General features: G+C 43.6%; 1 protein-coding gene across 2 annotated transcripts in view; it reads left to right on the top strand.

Moving 5' to 3' along the window:
* MARCHF3 (membrane associated ring-CH-type finger 3) overlaps positions 1-16739 on the top strand; it is a 136258-nt gene that overhangs the window by 79837 nt on the left and 39682 nt on the right. Inside the window, exon 2 of one of the 2 annotated variants that reach the window (XM_059416572.1) lies at positions 11162-11228. The exons of the other annotated variant lie outside the window; for it this stretch is intronic. The gene's annotated coding sequence lies outside the window, so the exon portion shown is untranslated. The remainder of the gene's footprint in view (positions 1-11161; positions 11229-16739) is intronic. 2 annotated transcript variants of the gene reach the window in all.

The following is a 16739-nucleotide window of genomic DNA, read 5'->3' as shown; positions in this document are numbered from 1 at the left end:
TCCTTTTTGTCCTCCACATTAACTCCCAGCTTAGGAGGGGAAAAAAAAGTTCCATAGAATCAGACCAACAGAGCTGAGAATTATGCTCTCCTCTCCTCTTAGTCAGTAAAATGGAGATTGAAAAAATCTGAGGCACACATCAATGTCAGTGGTAACCACTGCAATTGCGTATTATAAAACTTAATCATGAAATCTTGTAGCCGTTACACACTGTCTTGCCCAAGCATTAAATACCAAGAATTCTTCCTGTTTCAAAATTTGAGTCTTATCAAAAGATCATGTACTTTCCCCATAAGCATTCAATCCTACTCAGTGCCTTAGGAAACTCTGAAGATTTTGGGGGGGAATATGCTTGTCGTAACTGGAGAAATCACCAACTTTGTTAACTCTAACTTTGGGGGGGAGGGGTTCTCACTTTCATTCCTCTTGCCTTTAATAAGTCTTCCTTATCACCCCAAGCAGAATGGCTAAAGGCACCTTGCATCACGTATGCGTTTCATCAGTATTAAAAAATTGTGAGAGGGAGGTACAGAAATTGGGGTCAGAAATGGACTTAACAGGTTCTAATATTTTTAGGGGGCTGGGGAATTCATAAAATTCCTTAGCTTTGGTTTCCTCATTCATGAAACAAGTGAAAATACCCACCAGCTCTTATAAGGCCAGATGGCTTAAATATACAATTGCTGGCCAGGCGATTGGGATATATAAGTTCCAAATGGGAATGATAAGTGATGCTTTAGAAGTTTGGCTGATCATTACAGTTCCTGTTTATAGATTCATCCTCTCTGGCAAGGATATGAATCACGTTAAGTATATGGATTTTTAATCTAAATTGGCATGTCTCTGGTTAAAAAGAAACAAGCTAACCAAATGTTAATTTAGACACATTGTATTTATGTAGGGGTAAAAAGAGAGAGAGAGAGTATCCTGTCTGGGTCATTTTGTCTCTCCACTGTTGACCCTGGGCTGCCACCAAGGTGGGAGAGGACAGTGCTAGAGACCACTGATGACCGTGGGCTACATTGCTGCAATGCCTTGACCTTGGGGTTATTGACACATTTACCGATTCCTTTTATTCTGACAACACCCTGAGTGGCTCACTGAGGTTGATTTAGTTCTCATGTGTTACTGATGAATGAGCCAAAGCAGAGGGAAAGTAAACTGCACACTTTCAGAGGCACAGCACCCAGAACCTCCGGGGCCCAAGCCAGGGATCTTCCCCATCAAACCAGGCATTTCCTGGAGCAGGCTGCTGAATTTCCTCCCCTGGCTATCTCTAAAGTTATGTCTGCACCTATGGAATAAAGGAAATCCTCTTGGTTGCTTTTGGATGACTTAGGATGAGGACATAAGCTTCTCTGAATTTTGAGTTGCCTTGCTCTGCTTTGGTTTTTGTGTTTATCGGTTGTTTCCTCAGAAGGTGGTTTAATGTGCATTCCTTCTTGAGGACTATAACATGTTATTTATCCTTTTATTCAAAATATGATAAAAATATATTTTATTTTAGGAGCACCTGGGTAGCTCAGTGGGTTAAAGCCTCTGTCTTCAGCTCAGGTCATGATCCCAGGGTCTTGGGATTGAGCCCTGTTATCAGGCTCTCTGCTCAGCAAGGAGCCTGCTTCCCCTTCTCTCTCTCTCTGCCTGCCTCTCTGCCCACTTGTGATCTCTCTCTGTCAAATAAATTTAAAAAAAAAAAAAACTTTAAAAAATATATGTATTTTTAAATTTTAGAAAATGCAAAAAGTATAAACAATGAAAGTGAAATAAGATGGCTTATTACCCAGAGAGAACCACTGTTCCCAGACTGATATGCCATCTTTCTCCCTTTGTAGTTGAAATTAGGGATAGAAAGATGTGTGTATCCTACTTTTTTTTTTTTTTTTACATAACCCTTTATAGCCTTATATTGTATTTTTCAGTGCCAGTAAGCATTTATTATAAAAGTCATGTTGATGGCCAAACTAATAATCCACTAAATGGGTATACTCTATTTACTTAACCTTTCCCCAGCTGTTGGTCAGCTGTCCGTGCTGCTTGAAAGGAACACCACACAGAGTAAAACAGCAGTGTGGATGATGGATATGTCTCCGCTGGCACTTCTGGTTATGTCTCCAAAAAGGATTCCTCAAAGAAAAGGCTCAAACATGATATGCTGAAAAAAAGATGCCTAAAAAGAAAGGTACAGCCATTTTAAGGCTATTGGTGGAAACCACCAAATTGCTTTTCACGGTGCGTGAGGGCTCATGGCCCTTGCAGAGGAGAGCCTGTGTCATCTCTGTCTAATACACCGAGTCACCCACTCTTTGGATAAGCCATCGAGGACTGTGGATTCATTTTTACAGAGCCTGAGCATCACCAAGAAGATAATTGGGAACTAGCTTAAGTTTTACTTTGGATTTTAAAGCTATATATATATATATATATATATATATATATATGCATGTTTATATATACTTTTCAGGTTATCAGCTCTTCAGTGTTTTCTGCTGTATTAGTCCAGGGTTCTTCAGAGAAGCATAATCAACAGGATGGGAGATGATGGATGGATGGATGGATGGATAGATGGATGGATAGCTAGATAGAAAATACATGGATACATAGACAATAGGTGATAGATAATAGATACAGGGATAGGTGATAGACTAATAGATATACAGATAATAGATACATGGATAAATAATAGTAAATACATAGATATACAGATAGATAATAGATAGGTGATAGATACATAGATTAATAGAGAGAGAGAGAGAGATTTATTGTAAGGAATTAACCCACATGATTATGAAAGCTGACAGGTTTCAAGATCCGCAGGACGAATTGGCAAGCTGGAGATCCAGAAGACCTAGTAATGTAAACTCTAGGTCATGGGCCAACAGATTTGAGACCCAAGGAAAGCCAATGTTTCAGTGAGAATCTGAAGACAGGAAAAATCTGAAGTCCAAGCGCCAGGTCAGCCAGGCAGAAGGAACTCCCTCTCATTCAGGGGAGAGTCAGCCTTTTGTTTTAATCAGGTCTTTAACTTATTGAATGAGACACACCCGCATTAGGGAGAGCAATCTGCTTTACTCAATCAGTTTAAATATTGAACTCATCCAAAAATGCCCTCACGGAAATACCCAGAGTAATATTTGACTGAATAGCTGGGCACCCTAAGGTCCAATCAAGATGACACGTAAAATTAACCATCACACCCTCACCCTTGTGCCACCTTTGCCTGCCTATCTGTCCCAACCATTCCCTAGAGGTGACTCTGCAATAGCAACATTTTTTTTAAACAACAGTAGCTATTTCTGGTGGGTTTGTTACATCATATCATTCAGGACCAGAGGGGATAGCCTTCCTCAACCTGTGTAGATGGTAAATTGTGACAAACAGAAACCTGGTTACATGATGGGTAGATTTCCAACAGCAGCTCATAAGAGCCCAATCACCTAATAGTGTTTCTGAACATGGAAGTAGTAGTACCATTTCAGCTGTAACCAGCCATTTTAGCACCGTGGGAAAAATCTGTCCATGATTTCTAAGTCAGAATGCCAGAAATAGGCAGGTGCCACCATGTTTCTGCCTCACACAGCAAATCAGGAACCTGAGCCTTGGTAGGTGAGAGCTTTGAGCCTGAGATCCTCCTTCCCCATATTTTCAAAAGGTTCTGAACTGCTGGGAAAATGGGAACTGCTTTGTCTCTGAGATATTTTGTATCATCGCTGACTCATTTAGACATTTATTCATATATTCATTCATTCTTGCTTTCATTTTGTAAACAACACCCTCCATGACTATGCATATGGGCGAGTAGGAAGAGAAATTGTAAGTTCCGTGTTTTAGAGCTGTTTGCAAGCCATGTTTAGGTTGACTTCAAATTCATAGTCTGCCTTTTCATTTTTCTAAATGACCTGGGCATAGAATCACCTGATTCCAAGTTTGGTAACAAACAAAGGGGTTATTCAAGATTCTATTTCCAAAAAAATTTAAAAAAAATCCACAAAGAAAGGATTAATCAAAATTCAAGGAAAAAAAATTAAATGTAGCAACCATTAAGTAGCAGAGGGGATATTAGACTGCTTGGAAGTTAAGTCACATAGAAGGGATTGTACTTCTAAGAGATCTGTGTCACCCCTATGTTATGTGACATTAAACCCAGATCCAGAATTCGATGTCAAGATAGTGAATTCATTTATTCATTTAATAAGTCAGCAAATATTTTTAGGTACTAACTATACACAGGCACTTATTAAAAAGTATTGGGTCTTTTTGCAGCAACATGGATGGATCCAGGGAATATAAGTCTGTGAAATAAGTCAGTCAGAGAAAAACAAATACCATCTGATTTCATTCATATGTGGACTTCAAGAAACAAAACAAAGAAAAAAAAGACACAAATCAGAATGGGGGGGTTGGGGGCATAGATGAAATAGTTGATGGGGATTAAGGGTACACTCACCAGGATGAGCACTAGGTAATACATGGAATTGTTGAATCACCATATTGTACACATGAAACTGTATGTTAACTCTACTGGAGTTTAAGATTGTTTTTAATTTTAAGCATTGGGTCTTAGTAATATTTAAAGAAGAGGGAGAGGAAGAAGAAGTAGGGAGAGAGGAGCTAGAAGGTAGAAGGAGGATCTATAAAGTATACATTTTTTTTTTTTTAAATTTGAGAGAGAATAAGTGAGAGAGAACATGAGAGAGGAGAAGGTCAGAGGGAGAAGCAGACTCCCCAAGGAGCAGGGAGCCCGATGCGGGACTCAATCCTGGAAGTCCAGGATCATGACCTGAGCCAAAGGCAGCTGCTCAACCAACTGAACCACCCAGGCACCCTAAAGTATACCTTTTAATGTGGTCTTTCCAATGACCGCATTGCCATTAAAGGAGACTGTTCATGTAGAGAAACCGCGTATGTTTTTGTACTTTAAAAAATAATGCAGTTTACTGAAGCAGATTGGAGCTTTATTCCTTGAAACTAATAAAAGAGGCTTATGGGAGTTGGAAAGAAATAAAGAGAACGACTTTACAATCGTTTGTAGATACACAAGTATCTTTAGATGGCCTTTTTACTCTTTTTAATGAAACTACCCAAAAACCTCCACAGTAATGGGTAATTCACCTAGGAACTCATCTTCATTATTGGCGTAATTTTTAATTCTCCAAGCTTTTAGTTTCGTGTACATCAAAAACCACTTAAGGGCTGTAAAAAGATCCTGAAAAGAAAGCTACATTTAGAGCAGAAAATTCTGTTATTGAATTTACCATAGTGATCATCATTTGTAAATCTATGAAATCAGTCCAACTGATGAACAGACCCAGCTAGAGAAATCAGCAGGCCTCGTTTGCATCCATACACACTGTCATCACAGATTAGCTGTGGTTGCATTTTTCTCCCCTAGCAAACAGGATGGGTATTTTATGTCACCTTGAAAGTAGGACTTAATAAAAAGCATAATGCCATGTATTGAGCCTCTTTCAAGTGACCAGATCCTTATGACCCTAAAAGTTGTGCATCTCCCCTTCTGCATATCCCTGTTTTATTAAAAGAACATGCATTTCTCCCTCGTGTACCTAGTAAGCATCCAAGTGGGCCCTGCGCTGAGCACTGTGTAAACAAGATAAAGTGAGTGCCTGGTTTTAGGAGTGTTGGCATCAACAGATAGAATTGAAATGACAGACTCAGTTTGATTTTCCCTTTTGTTCTCAGGGAAGCACAAAGACCCGTCCTCCCCAGAAAAGAACAGGACCGTTCACCCTCCACGTCCATACTAAATGCTTCAGAGCAGTTACCTCATTCTCGTACCAAAATGGGCAAACCTAAGGGGGAAAAGGGGAAGGTTCCAAGAGCAGTAGTGGCCTCCCTGGCCTCCCAGCCTCTCATACTTGCCCTCCAGCAAAAACAGAGGAGACAGTTTTGTGTTATGTATTATATTGATGCTGTGTTTTTTTTTTAAAGATTTACTTATTTAAGAGAAAAAGAGCATGAGTTGGGGGTGGTGGGCAGGGGAAGAGGGAGAAACAGGCTTCCCGCTGAGCAGGGACCCCAGTGTGGGTCTCCATCCCAGGACCCTGAAATTATGATCTAAGGCGAAGGGAGACACTTAACCGACTGGGCCACCCAGGCACCCCTTGATGCTCTTTTAAGATTATACTCTGCACATTTCACCTTCTACTAATACCTAATTCCTCTAGATTCCTAATATGCCGGGGTGTGTGTGTGTGTGTGTGTGTGTGTGCATGTGTGCGCGCATGTGTGCGTCCCATCTCAGCTCACTGTTCCCCTGGCAAGTTCCAGCTCACAGCTGTAGCTCAGGATCACACCATCTAGTGGCAGGATTCATCAGGGCTGACTCATATTCTGACATATAATGACAGAGAGCACTGTGTGGGTATCCACTTGGCCAGGCACTTTCCATACCCTATTGGCTGATTGCACAGTGACTGTGTAAGGAATTCACTGTCCCTTTTTCGTAGATGGGCAAATTGACATGCAGGCAAGTTAAGTAACTTATCCAAGACTGAACCCTGGTAACTGGTGGCAAAAGCCAGTGTTCAAAACCATGTGCCTGTTTCCTAGACTCATGATTTTTTTCCTGCTCTCCCACTCTGCCTCTCAGGAGCCTTGGTGGCCGTCTGTATTAGCATCAGTAAGGTAATAAACGTCTGTGGGCTGGAACAGAAATACTCAAAGTAATCGTGTGCCCTGGAGACATCTGAGGCGGCTGCGGACCAGGCCCGGTAACTGTGGCCAGCAGTGTTTGCTGTGCGCCAGGCTCTAAGCGAGGCCCCTCGATACATTATTTCATTTAATTCTCAAATACGGAGTGGGCACCATTTTATCCCCAGCTGGGGGAGAAATAACTGGTTGATGGAAGAGCCAGATCTCACCTGCAGACTTACTGCAGCAGAGAGAGCTTCCCCCACTTTGTTTTTCCGAAAGAAAACCGTAACCTTTTTACTGGTGAGGCCAGCCATCTCTGGCTTCTATGCCGGTCATGTTGTTGCCTGTTGCCCCTGGATGCGATGGCACCTGTTCTCTTCCTGTCATGCTCATATGAGAACCTTGCCATAGGGATTACACACCCGTAGTCCCCAGGCTCTGTGGCTGACTTCACAATGCTGAGATTTTATGGTGACTTCTTAGCATCAAGATGCTATTATATTAGGGGCGCCTGGGTGGCTCAGTGGGTTAAAGCCCCTGCCTTCAGCTCAGGTCATGATCCCAGGGTCCTGGGATCGAGCCCCACATCGGGCTCTCTGCTCAGCAGGGAGCCTGCTTCCTCCTCTCTCTCTCTCTGCCTGCCTCTCTGTCTACTTGTGATCTCTATCTGTCAAATAAATAAAATCTTTAAAAAAAAAAGATGCTATTATATTAGAATCATTAATTGAATAAATTGACATTTTACTGGCTTGGATGAAATTGAGATGGTGATACACGGGGTGTGTGTGTGTGTGTGTGTGTGTGTGTGTGTGTATGTGTGTGTGTAGGAGATAGCTGGAAGATATGCATTAGCAAGAAGTCAGGACCCGAAAATACTACTGGAGGTCCAAATATCTGAGTAACAATATTACTTTCCGACAGAGAACTCTTTACTAGAAGGATTCTCAGTAGGAGCTGAATTGCTTTTATTAGTTTATTTATAGTGTGCTCTTCCCTTTTCACCTCTATTTCAAAAGAGGGTATTGGTGCTTTTTAGAATGTGTGAAAGTTCTCCATTTACAGAGTCCTGGAAGATGTTTTCTGCCAGCTCCTTGGTTCAGCAGCTCTCAGTGAGCTCCAGTGAAGACAGGGGGAGGAAAAAAAAAAAAAAAAGCTTCCATCCTGTCCATCCTCTTTGGCGTGCATTTCCTGACCCATCCCCCTCCTGCTCAGATTCCCCACACAGGGTGGGCGTCTACAGGACACTTAGGAAGCTCCTCTGATTCTGGTTCCCTGTTATTCCTCTTCTCACTGCTTTACTATTCTCCACTCAATTTCAAACTAAATGGAACTGCAGATGGGCACATGAGCACAGAGGTTTCCCAAAAATACACATTTTTCATGAGCGCTTCCCTCTCGAAGTGTGTGGACAGAGCCAGCATATTATCTCCCCATTATCACTCTGTTTTAATGTCTAACTGACAGATGCCTGTCAGTAAAACAAGGCAATAATGGGCAGAAAAAGCTCTCTGCTCTCAGCAAAAAAAGAAAGACCCCGGATCCCTGTCAGGCTCAGAGACGCTCATCAGCCACTGTTAAAGTAAAGAAGACTTATACGTGCCTCTTCGGGGAATGCCCATAAATGGCCTAAATGTTTTCACCCTACTTAGTGAAAAAGGGGAGCTGTTTCTCATACATGGGCCGATTTCTCCTCCTGGTGGAAGCTGGCCCAACGTGTTAATGGGTTACTGCAACCCCAGAGTGGGGCGTGGCCATGCCAGATGGCACCTGCAGGCTTCACTGGGTGAGACTGCCGTCCTGATGAGTCACAGGCAAGGTCTGGCTGATACAGGCTCAGTGATCTCAACCCGTCAGTCTGATGCATCGCGGTTCTGCCAGTCTGCCTCCCTGCGCTCAGGCTCCTTTAGGTGGATCTAGTCAACAGCACCACAGTGGAAGGATACAGGGGCCAGTGATACCCACTGATCTGGGCCACAGTGAGCAAAATAGGGGATATTTTAGATTTGTTCTCATTTTCCTAAGAAACTAGTCAATGCAGAAGTCCTCTATCTATGAGGGGTGTTCAGCCTAAGGAAAGACGAAGTCAGACAGCAGAACAGGTGAGGGAAACAGTGCCCGCCCTTCTTACTGAGAGTGCCGGACAGCAGGAACCATGTCCTTGACTTATTTTGTGTTCATCTGAATCACAAATCCAGCCCTCTAGACCAGGAAGGTGAGTTATGGGGTGACAGTCTGATTTTTCTTTTAATTTCAGTAAAAACAGGTGGACCTTGGGATGCCTGGGTGGCTCAGTCATTAAGCGTCTGCCTTCGGCTCAGGTCATGATCCCAAGGTCCTGAGATCGAGCCCCACATTGGGCTCTCGGCTCCATGGGGGTCTGCTTCTCCCTCTCCCACTGCCTCTGCTGTGTTCCCTCTCTCATTGCATCTCTCTGTCAAATAAATAAAACATTAAAAAAAAAAAAACAGGTGGACATTTAAGAATAATCTAAACAATAACGAAACAACTCAGTTACTATAGCTTGTAACTAAGGCACCAGTTCCTCACTCTGAAAATTGGCAATCAAAGGAAAGAATTAAGCAGTGATCATGCCTTTTCTGTGCACGTTGGATTTCAGCATAACCAGATTGCGCTGGTTGATGAGGGAAAGTTTTTCATTACAGGAGAATTCCTGCTACTAAAGTTGGAAGGGAAATTCGACTTAGAATGCTTGATTTTGTAGTCCCCCAAGTGAAATAATTACTTCATGCAACTGTCATCAATGGATGCAATAATTAGGCCAGTAGAATATTGATGGGGAAGGTCACACTGAGGGAATCCCTGCCATCACTTGAACCCACTAAAAGTGGGACAGCTACCATTACATTCGGTGCCCCCTGATGTGATGCAGTGAGAAGTACACAGAGTCACCTATGAACTGTTGTCTAAGAGATGAACTTGAGCTCAGTCAAGCCCATCTATAAGTTCACAGAAAACACAGGGGACAGAGGAACAAATTAAATGATACCACAAGAAAGCAAAATTAGAACACGGCTTTCTTCAGCAAGACAGTGGCATAAGGAGTAAAAGGAGGTGCCATGTAAAATTTACTTAAAGAGACATCTAATATTACATCTTGGGACACCTGGGTGGCTTAGTTGGTTAAGCGTCTGTGTTCAGCTCAGGTCATGATCCCAGGGTGCTGGGATTGAGTCCCTCAGCAGGGAGTCTCCTTCTTCCTCTATGCTCTCCTCTGCTTGTGCTCTTTCTCTCTCTCATGTTTTCTCTCTCTCTCTCTCTCTCTCTCTCTCTCTCTCTCTCCTCCTTAAATTTAAAAAGAAAAAAAAAATTCTAAAAAGGCCTTGTCTGGATCATTTAAACAAACCAAGCATAACAGATTTGGGGGGAGGATGATATGAATACAGTTTGGGTATTAGATGATACCAGAAGATCATTAAGTTTGTTAGACAGTGGCTTGTGGTTATATAAGAAAATGTCCATATTTTTAGAAATTCATACTCAAGTATATAAGGGGTAAAATAATAATTTCTGGGATTTACTTGAAAATCTTAATAAGAGGGGCGCCTGGGTGGCTCAGTTGGTTAAGAGTCCTGGGTCCTGGGATGGAGCCCATGTTGGGCTCCCAGCTCATCAGGGAGCCTGCTTCTCTCTCTGCCTCTGCCCCTCCCCCTGGGTCACACTTGTCTCTCTTACTTGATTGCTCTCTCTCTCAAATAAATAAAAATCTTCTTTAAAAATATTCATAGGGAAAAAAATTAATAGGAAAGAAGGGAGAAATGGCAAAGAGAGAGAGAGAGGAAGACATAGGTGTGACGAAATATTGATTAATTGTCAGATGGGCACACTGGAATATATGTCAATTTACTATTCTATTTGTTTGGAACTTTTCATGGTAAAAATACTAAGAAAAAGAGTAACAGAGCTCTCTCAGAGGTGGTAGTAGGGATCCACTGGGGCTGTAACTGGATAATGTCATTATCTGATGATCAAAAATGTCATGGTATTTTTCTTATTTTTTGAAGACGTCTTTGCTAAAAGAAAAACTCATTTTGTTAGATTGGGGGGGCATCCCTAGAAACCAATTCCATTGCCTTCCATCAAGCAACTAGAGGAGATTTGGGTAACAAATAGTCTCTGGTGTGAAAGTGAATGCTGATCTTAGCTGGAATAACTTGCTTTCTTCAGCATCCGCAGTGGTGGTTCTCCAGGGACTTATCTGGCTACATGTGTTTTTCACATTTATTAGTGAAATTGGAGATTCAAGAATAAAACACAGTCTTCAGGAACATTTTGTTAATTTGTGACACACTAGAGATTTTTAGCCCATAAAGCAAATGAATGAGCTCCATGGGGGTATAACTGTTATTTTCACCCTGGAAGGCAGTAAAGACCCACTGTATTTATTAAGCACTTAGAGAATGAAAGTGAATAGTACTATGAAAATAGGAAAGTATACTCACACTACTGCTATTAATAGTGTAATTTTTTTTTTTTTTTGTCTGTTCTGAAGGAAAACCCATCAGATGAAAATTTAAAAGTGAAGGTAGACCTCTGCCTATGTGGCTGTTTTATCTTAGGTAAGAATTTAATTCCTTGTCAGTATTCATTTGTTTTGTTTCTAGTCAGACAGGCTGGATCAGGTTACGGAAACTCACCTATTCTTTCTGGCAGGGCTGGAGAGACAAAGAAATGAACAGACTAGATATTTGATTCAGGACCTTCCTGCTGAGTGGTTGCAAGGCCTGTGGGGCAACCCTCCATGTAAGCCAATGAGCCAGGCTATTTAGAACAGGTGTTGAAGATATTGGGCTGCTAGGGAGGCTTGGGTACAGAGCAGGCTGGTCCTCACACTGAATAAGTCCAGTTAAAGGTGATGCTCTGGGATGCTTGGTGGGGCTCAGTCCCATAAGTGTCTGCCTTTGGCTCAGGCCATGATCCCAAGGTCCTGGGATGGAGCCTCCATCAGACTCCCTGCTGCTCCCCCTGTTTGTGCTCTCTCCCGCTCAAATAAATAAAATCTTAAAAAAATAAAATAAAATAAAGGTGATGCTCCAACAGGTAGGCGGGCTGTGTGAGATGTGGGGACTGATGTCAAGATGCATGCTGAGCTGGGCTAGGCAGCCAAAGGAGAAGAACAAGAAAGGGGCATGGGCTTGAATGAGAAAAACTCACTCCTCAGACGTTCCTTTGAAGGAATTCATTGAATGCCTTGCACTGAGGTCCATAGGAAGTGAGGAAGAAAGAGGCCTCATTCCCCACCAGTACCATGTTGCACAAGAACCCAGAATATACACTGGGAAGAGATTCCATGATAAAGTGATTCAGGTAACTCAGCCCTTGGCTATGTGTTGCTTTTTTCCAGAGCTTGTTTGGATCTTAACTTAAAAGACTGCACCATTTTATTTTGGAGAAACACTAGGAAAGAACCTATGGTTTATCTCTGCATGTATGAGGATGTGTGTGTGTGTGTGTGTGTGTGTGTGTGTCTGTGTGTCTGTGTGTGTAGCGGACAGACAGGGAGCAGAGTCTAAGGGCCGAGGAGAGTAATTCCAGGGACCCTTCTTGTGCTTTGTCACTATCTTTACACAAGACTGTCAAAGCAGCTGTCAGCAGTTCTGCCTCCATGAGACATTTGCTAGGGCAGAGGGAATGGTAGCAAGGAGGACTATAGAGGGGATGGGCCAGGCAGGGAGATCCAGAGCAGGATTGGAAGGAGCCTCTTGTCCCCACCCCAGCCCCAGCAGGATCTGGAAGGAGCCTCTTGTCCCCACCCCAGCCCCCAGCTCTTGTAAGATGACCTTGCTGCCTTACAGTCTTAAACCCTGCCCATTACCGAGTGCCTTCCTCGTGCCGGCCATACACCTATCCCGGGTCCTCAGCCTCAGGGAGGAGGCGGCGGCTCAGCAGCAAGGAGCTGACTTCTGTTGCTAAGCACTGGGGGGCAGGTAAAAGACAGGGCTCTGCCCCTGTCCCCACATCACCCCCACTAAATGCTCCCAGAGTGCTCCTGACCCCAAAGCCAAACATGGTACCAAAACAACACAAAGACACCCAGAGACCTGATGCCTCACTAGACCACATGTGAAAGCACCATGGGAACTGGGGGCCTTCTAAAAATATAAGGCATATGATAGGGAGTCCATCTCTAATGCCAAAGACAGGGATGAAAAGCAAAATCCAAGGAGCTTTCATCCTTACTCTGCACTTGCCTAATTCTTTGTCAAGCTGAGCAACTTCAGTTATCCTGGTGCCAAAACCAAGGGCAAAATGCAGCCAAGTCTCTTGGGACATCAAGGGCCTGAAAGCGCTGCAGGGAGGCCTGGGGCCCCCAGAGCCTCTGGACATCACCCTGGGAAAGGGCAAAACTGCAGCCTCCCCGTGGTCTTGGTGACATGCAGATGGCGAAAGCCCTAAGGAACCCCGTCTTAAATCAGTCAACAGCTGGCTGTATTCTAGAATGCAGGAAGCTATGGTTAAGAATTTAGCAAACCTGTATGCCTAGTACTAGGCTATTTCCACAGAAGAGGGTGAATGAGGTAATACTGGGAATGAACCCCGCATCAGCCTCCTTAATGGTGGGCATTCACTTGGATGCTGGCAGAACATGGGTATGAGCGTAGCATCAGATCAGAAGCTTCTGGTTCTTACAACGTATTCTGCCCTCATTGTAGCTGAACTGTTCATCCCCTGTGTTATCAGAGATCCTGGTCAGCATTCTGTAGCCAGCACGCTTTTCCTTATGCTAGAGAGGGAGCTGAAAAAATACACTTTTATTTTTCATCTCCAAGTGATGTCCCATGAATGTCTTATTCTGTTTTGCCTTCTCCCCTCTATTGTTTTTAAACTTGTCATTTCAACTTTTCTGATGCGTCCCGATTGCTCTCCAGTCCCCAGAACTCATCAGTGAGCTCTACTCCCCAGCCCCCACCTCCATGGACTCAGCAGGGCTGGGGGGGCAGGGAGCCCGTTATTATTTATAAGTGTAATTCAGCTGTTGCCGTGTCTTTGAATGCACAGGGTAGTTGTGGGATTTTTAATTGCCATTTTCATCTATATAATTAAAATTAAATGAAAAAATGGATAGCCTCCAAAATCCGAATTAATTTTATGAGCACTTCTTGAGGGGAAAAAATATGTATAAACATGATAATTGTTACTTGATTTGCCTTCAGCACGACTAGAGGATTTTTACCTGCCTGAAGAGAAAATTGGTAATTTTAAATGAAAGGGAAAAAAAAAAAAAAGATTAGTCTGATACTCCTGGTGCTTCTTGCGGCTGAGAATCAAAAATAATAATGCGGATGGGAAAATGATAAATAACTCTGGGTATCACATTCAGACAGTACACTGTGAGATTGGAGCTCTGTGGATCCAGCTTGCCTCATGCCAGTCTGGAATTTTTTCCTTACCCATTGGTTCATCACCGGTGTTTACACATTCCTCAAGAAAATGTCTTTACCCGCAAATCCAAACCTCCTTCATGCTCGGAAACAAGCATTCCACCTCCTCCCTCTGCTCTGCAAGTGTGACAATGCACACAGAAGCGGAGAATAAGGAGAAAACAAAAAGGCAGGGTTTTTTGTGGTTTGTTTTTGTTTTTGTTTTTTGTTTTAAATCCATTGGGCCCGCCAAGATTGCCGTCTCTGGACTCCTGAAGCGCCTGACGGACATGTTTATAAAGACCCGGATGGTCACTTTATTTGGAATGACAAACTCCCCGCTCCACATAATGAGGTCAGTGAAGCATCCAGAAAAGAAATGTATAATTTGGTAGCGTGGGTCTGTAAGCACAGCCCTGCCGAGACTATTTAAGTTTAATGAAGCAGCTACTTTGCCGCTACACACTCCTAGTGAATGGCCTCCTTGGCGTGTTTTTGAAAACTTAAATGTTGCTGGTAATCATGTCCCAGCAATCTCCTTGGAGAGCTTTTGTGCCCTGTTCTCAGAAGAAATATGCTGCTTTTACATGTTAATGGTTTTGAAATTAGACATTTGCTCCATTTTCACTGGGAAAGGAAGGTCAGTGTGTGATTTCCCGCCTGCCTTCATTTTCTGTGCATATTCAGGAAACTCCAAGTCCGTTCATGGCATGCCGTGCACTGTCTGCTTATAACATGCCTCAAAAGCCGGGGAAATGTTCTATCAAAGAGTGTTCCTATTCTCAGAGACTGTTCTTAGAATTCTGAGGCTAAAAGTCTCCCTCAGAGGGGAAAGTTCCTGGATAGGCCATTATTACTTTTTTCCCCCCCTTGTTTCAATCACTGACCAACATGCACTGTCCATTCATTGGTCTCATTGAGGAGGCCTTGCTCCCTGTGTATGCAGACCTCTAGGAAGGCTAAGGGATGTGTTCAAGATGCCTTCCTAAAGCAGAGTTGTTCATGTAAAACTAACGTCAGGCTTCCGAATCCTGGGCCAGTTTTAATGATGTGCAACTCTGGGACCAGAAAGACTGCTAGCCATTCTCCCAAATTTAGGGCAGTGTCCCCTGAGTAAGCAAGGGCATGATGACTAGTGGAAAGGGGCCATGTCCTCATGGCTCTGCAGCTCCTAAGAGGGTCTGTGGAACCCTCCTCAGGTAAAGTAAAGTCAGACTTGAAATGGCCGGACTCTGCACCATCAGAAACTTCAAAAGAATAGCCACTAGTTTCTTAAAAAAAAAAAAAAAATTCTTGGAGTGGATAAAAGAATGAATAAATTTGCTTCTTGATTTGCTTTTTGACCAACTCTGGTTGTGGGGGTGACAGAGGACCCTTCTAGAACATATTGAGACCTGAGGAACCCACTTCTTAAAAATCTCTGGCTTTGTGTGGGTCGAGTTTGGAGGTCCATGCTTGCTGTAGACTGCCCCTCCAGGCTTGGGGCCTGCTCAGTCCACTGCTAGGCAGCCTGCCTGACCAGGTCAGTGCCGCTAACACACATACTCTTACACTCTGATGTTTACCTGTAATCCATGATAATGTGTACACCCCAACAGAGATGCCAGCCTAACGGATTCCACCCCAAAACAGCCATATTGTCCTAAATCTAAGAGATGAAAGTCGACTGGTCACTGAAAATGCAGCTCTAATGGAAACAAGCCTGAAAAGGAACTTGAGCATAGCTTGCATTCTATTTTCCAGTATATTTATCATGGGCTAGATAAGGGAAGGTCATAGTGGCTGCTGTAACATATAACCCAAGGATCTCCGGCAGAATAGCAGGTTCTCACCACCTACCCTCACTAAACATTTTCATGGACAAGGGAAAAATCTGTGTTCAAGGATCTGAACAGACAGGTCTGGGGAGAATGAGGAGAAGTGCATGAACAAGGAAGAAGGTGCCTCCATGCCACCTGCCAATGGGATGGAGTGGCACAAGGGTCAGAGCTCAAGCATGATCCAGGAGGACAGCACGGCAGAAGCTCACCAGCCATAGGGGATGATGGTTTTCAAAGATAGAAACGTAATGTCGCTCAGCTTACAGTAAGAGCAGGAATGAAGGTAGCTGTGGCAGTAATTCGCTACACGTGACTCAGTCTAGGTCACAAAGCATGTTCACGTTTATTATTTGAGGCCTTACCAACACCCCTACCAAGTGGCTCAGGAAGTATTAGTGCCTTCATTCCAAATATGCAAGAAATCTCAACTGTGGCTCAGAAGCTGAGTGATAGACCCCAGTGAGTACCAAGCCAAGAACAGAACTTCTTCCCCTAGCTCTGCAATCCTCCAATTTGCCAAGAGGTTCCAGGGGCTGCTGGGGCCAGAGGGCAGTGGAGGTGAACAGAGCCCCCCACCTCCCCTTCTCCGGACGCGTCCTGCTGGTGCCATCCATGTTCCCATGGAAATCACTTACCAGAGGCAGACTGTTCAGAAACATGGCAACGATTAGCTGCTGCCCGGTTGGTTCCTTGCTTTGGTGAAACCTGAACTCCGTCCTTTAAAGGGGTCACAGTTTAACAGACAGGCCTTTTGTATCTTAACAATGGTCCCATCAGGCTTTCTTTCATGGGGCCATTCCCTCCTCTTTTGCTATCTTCCTCTCGTCCACCTAGCGCCGCCGTTTTCACTGTGTGCAGCTGGACTCGGCCAGTGCCAAATCATGTTTTA

Source organism: Mustela nigripes, chromosome 12 (assembly GCF_022355385.1).
Source record: "Mustela nigripes isolate SB6536 chromosome 12, MUSNIG.SB6536, whole genome shotgun sequence".
Taxonomy (NCBI): Eukaryota; Metazoa; Chordata; class Mammalia; order Carnivora; family Mustelidae; genus Mustela; species Mustela nigripes.
Note: the sequence above shows the minus strand (reverse complement) of the source record. Positions and strands in the feature narration are given on the sequence as shown.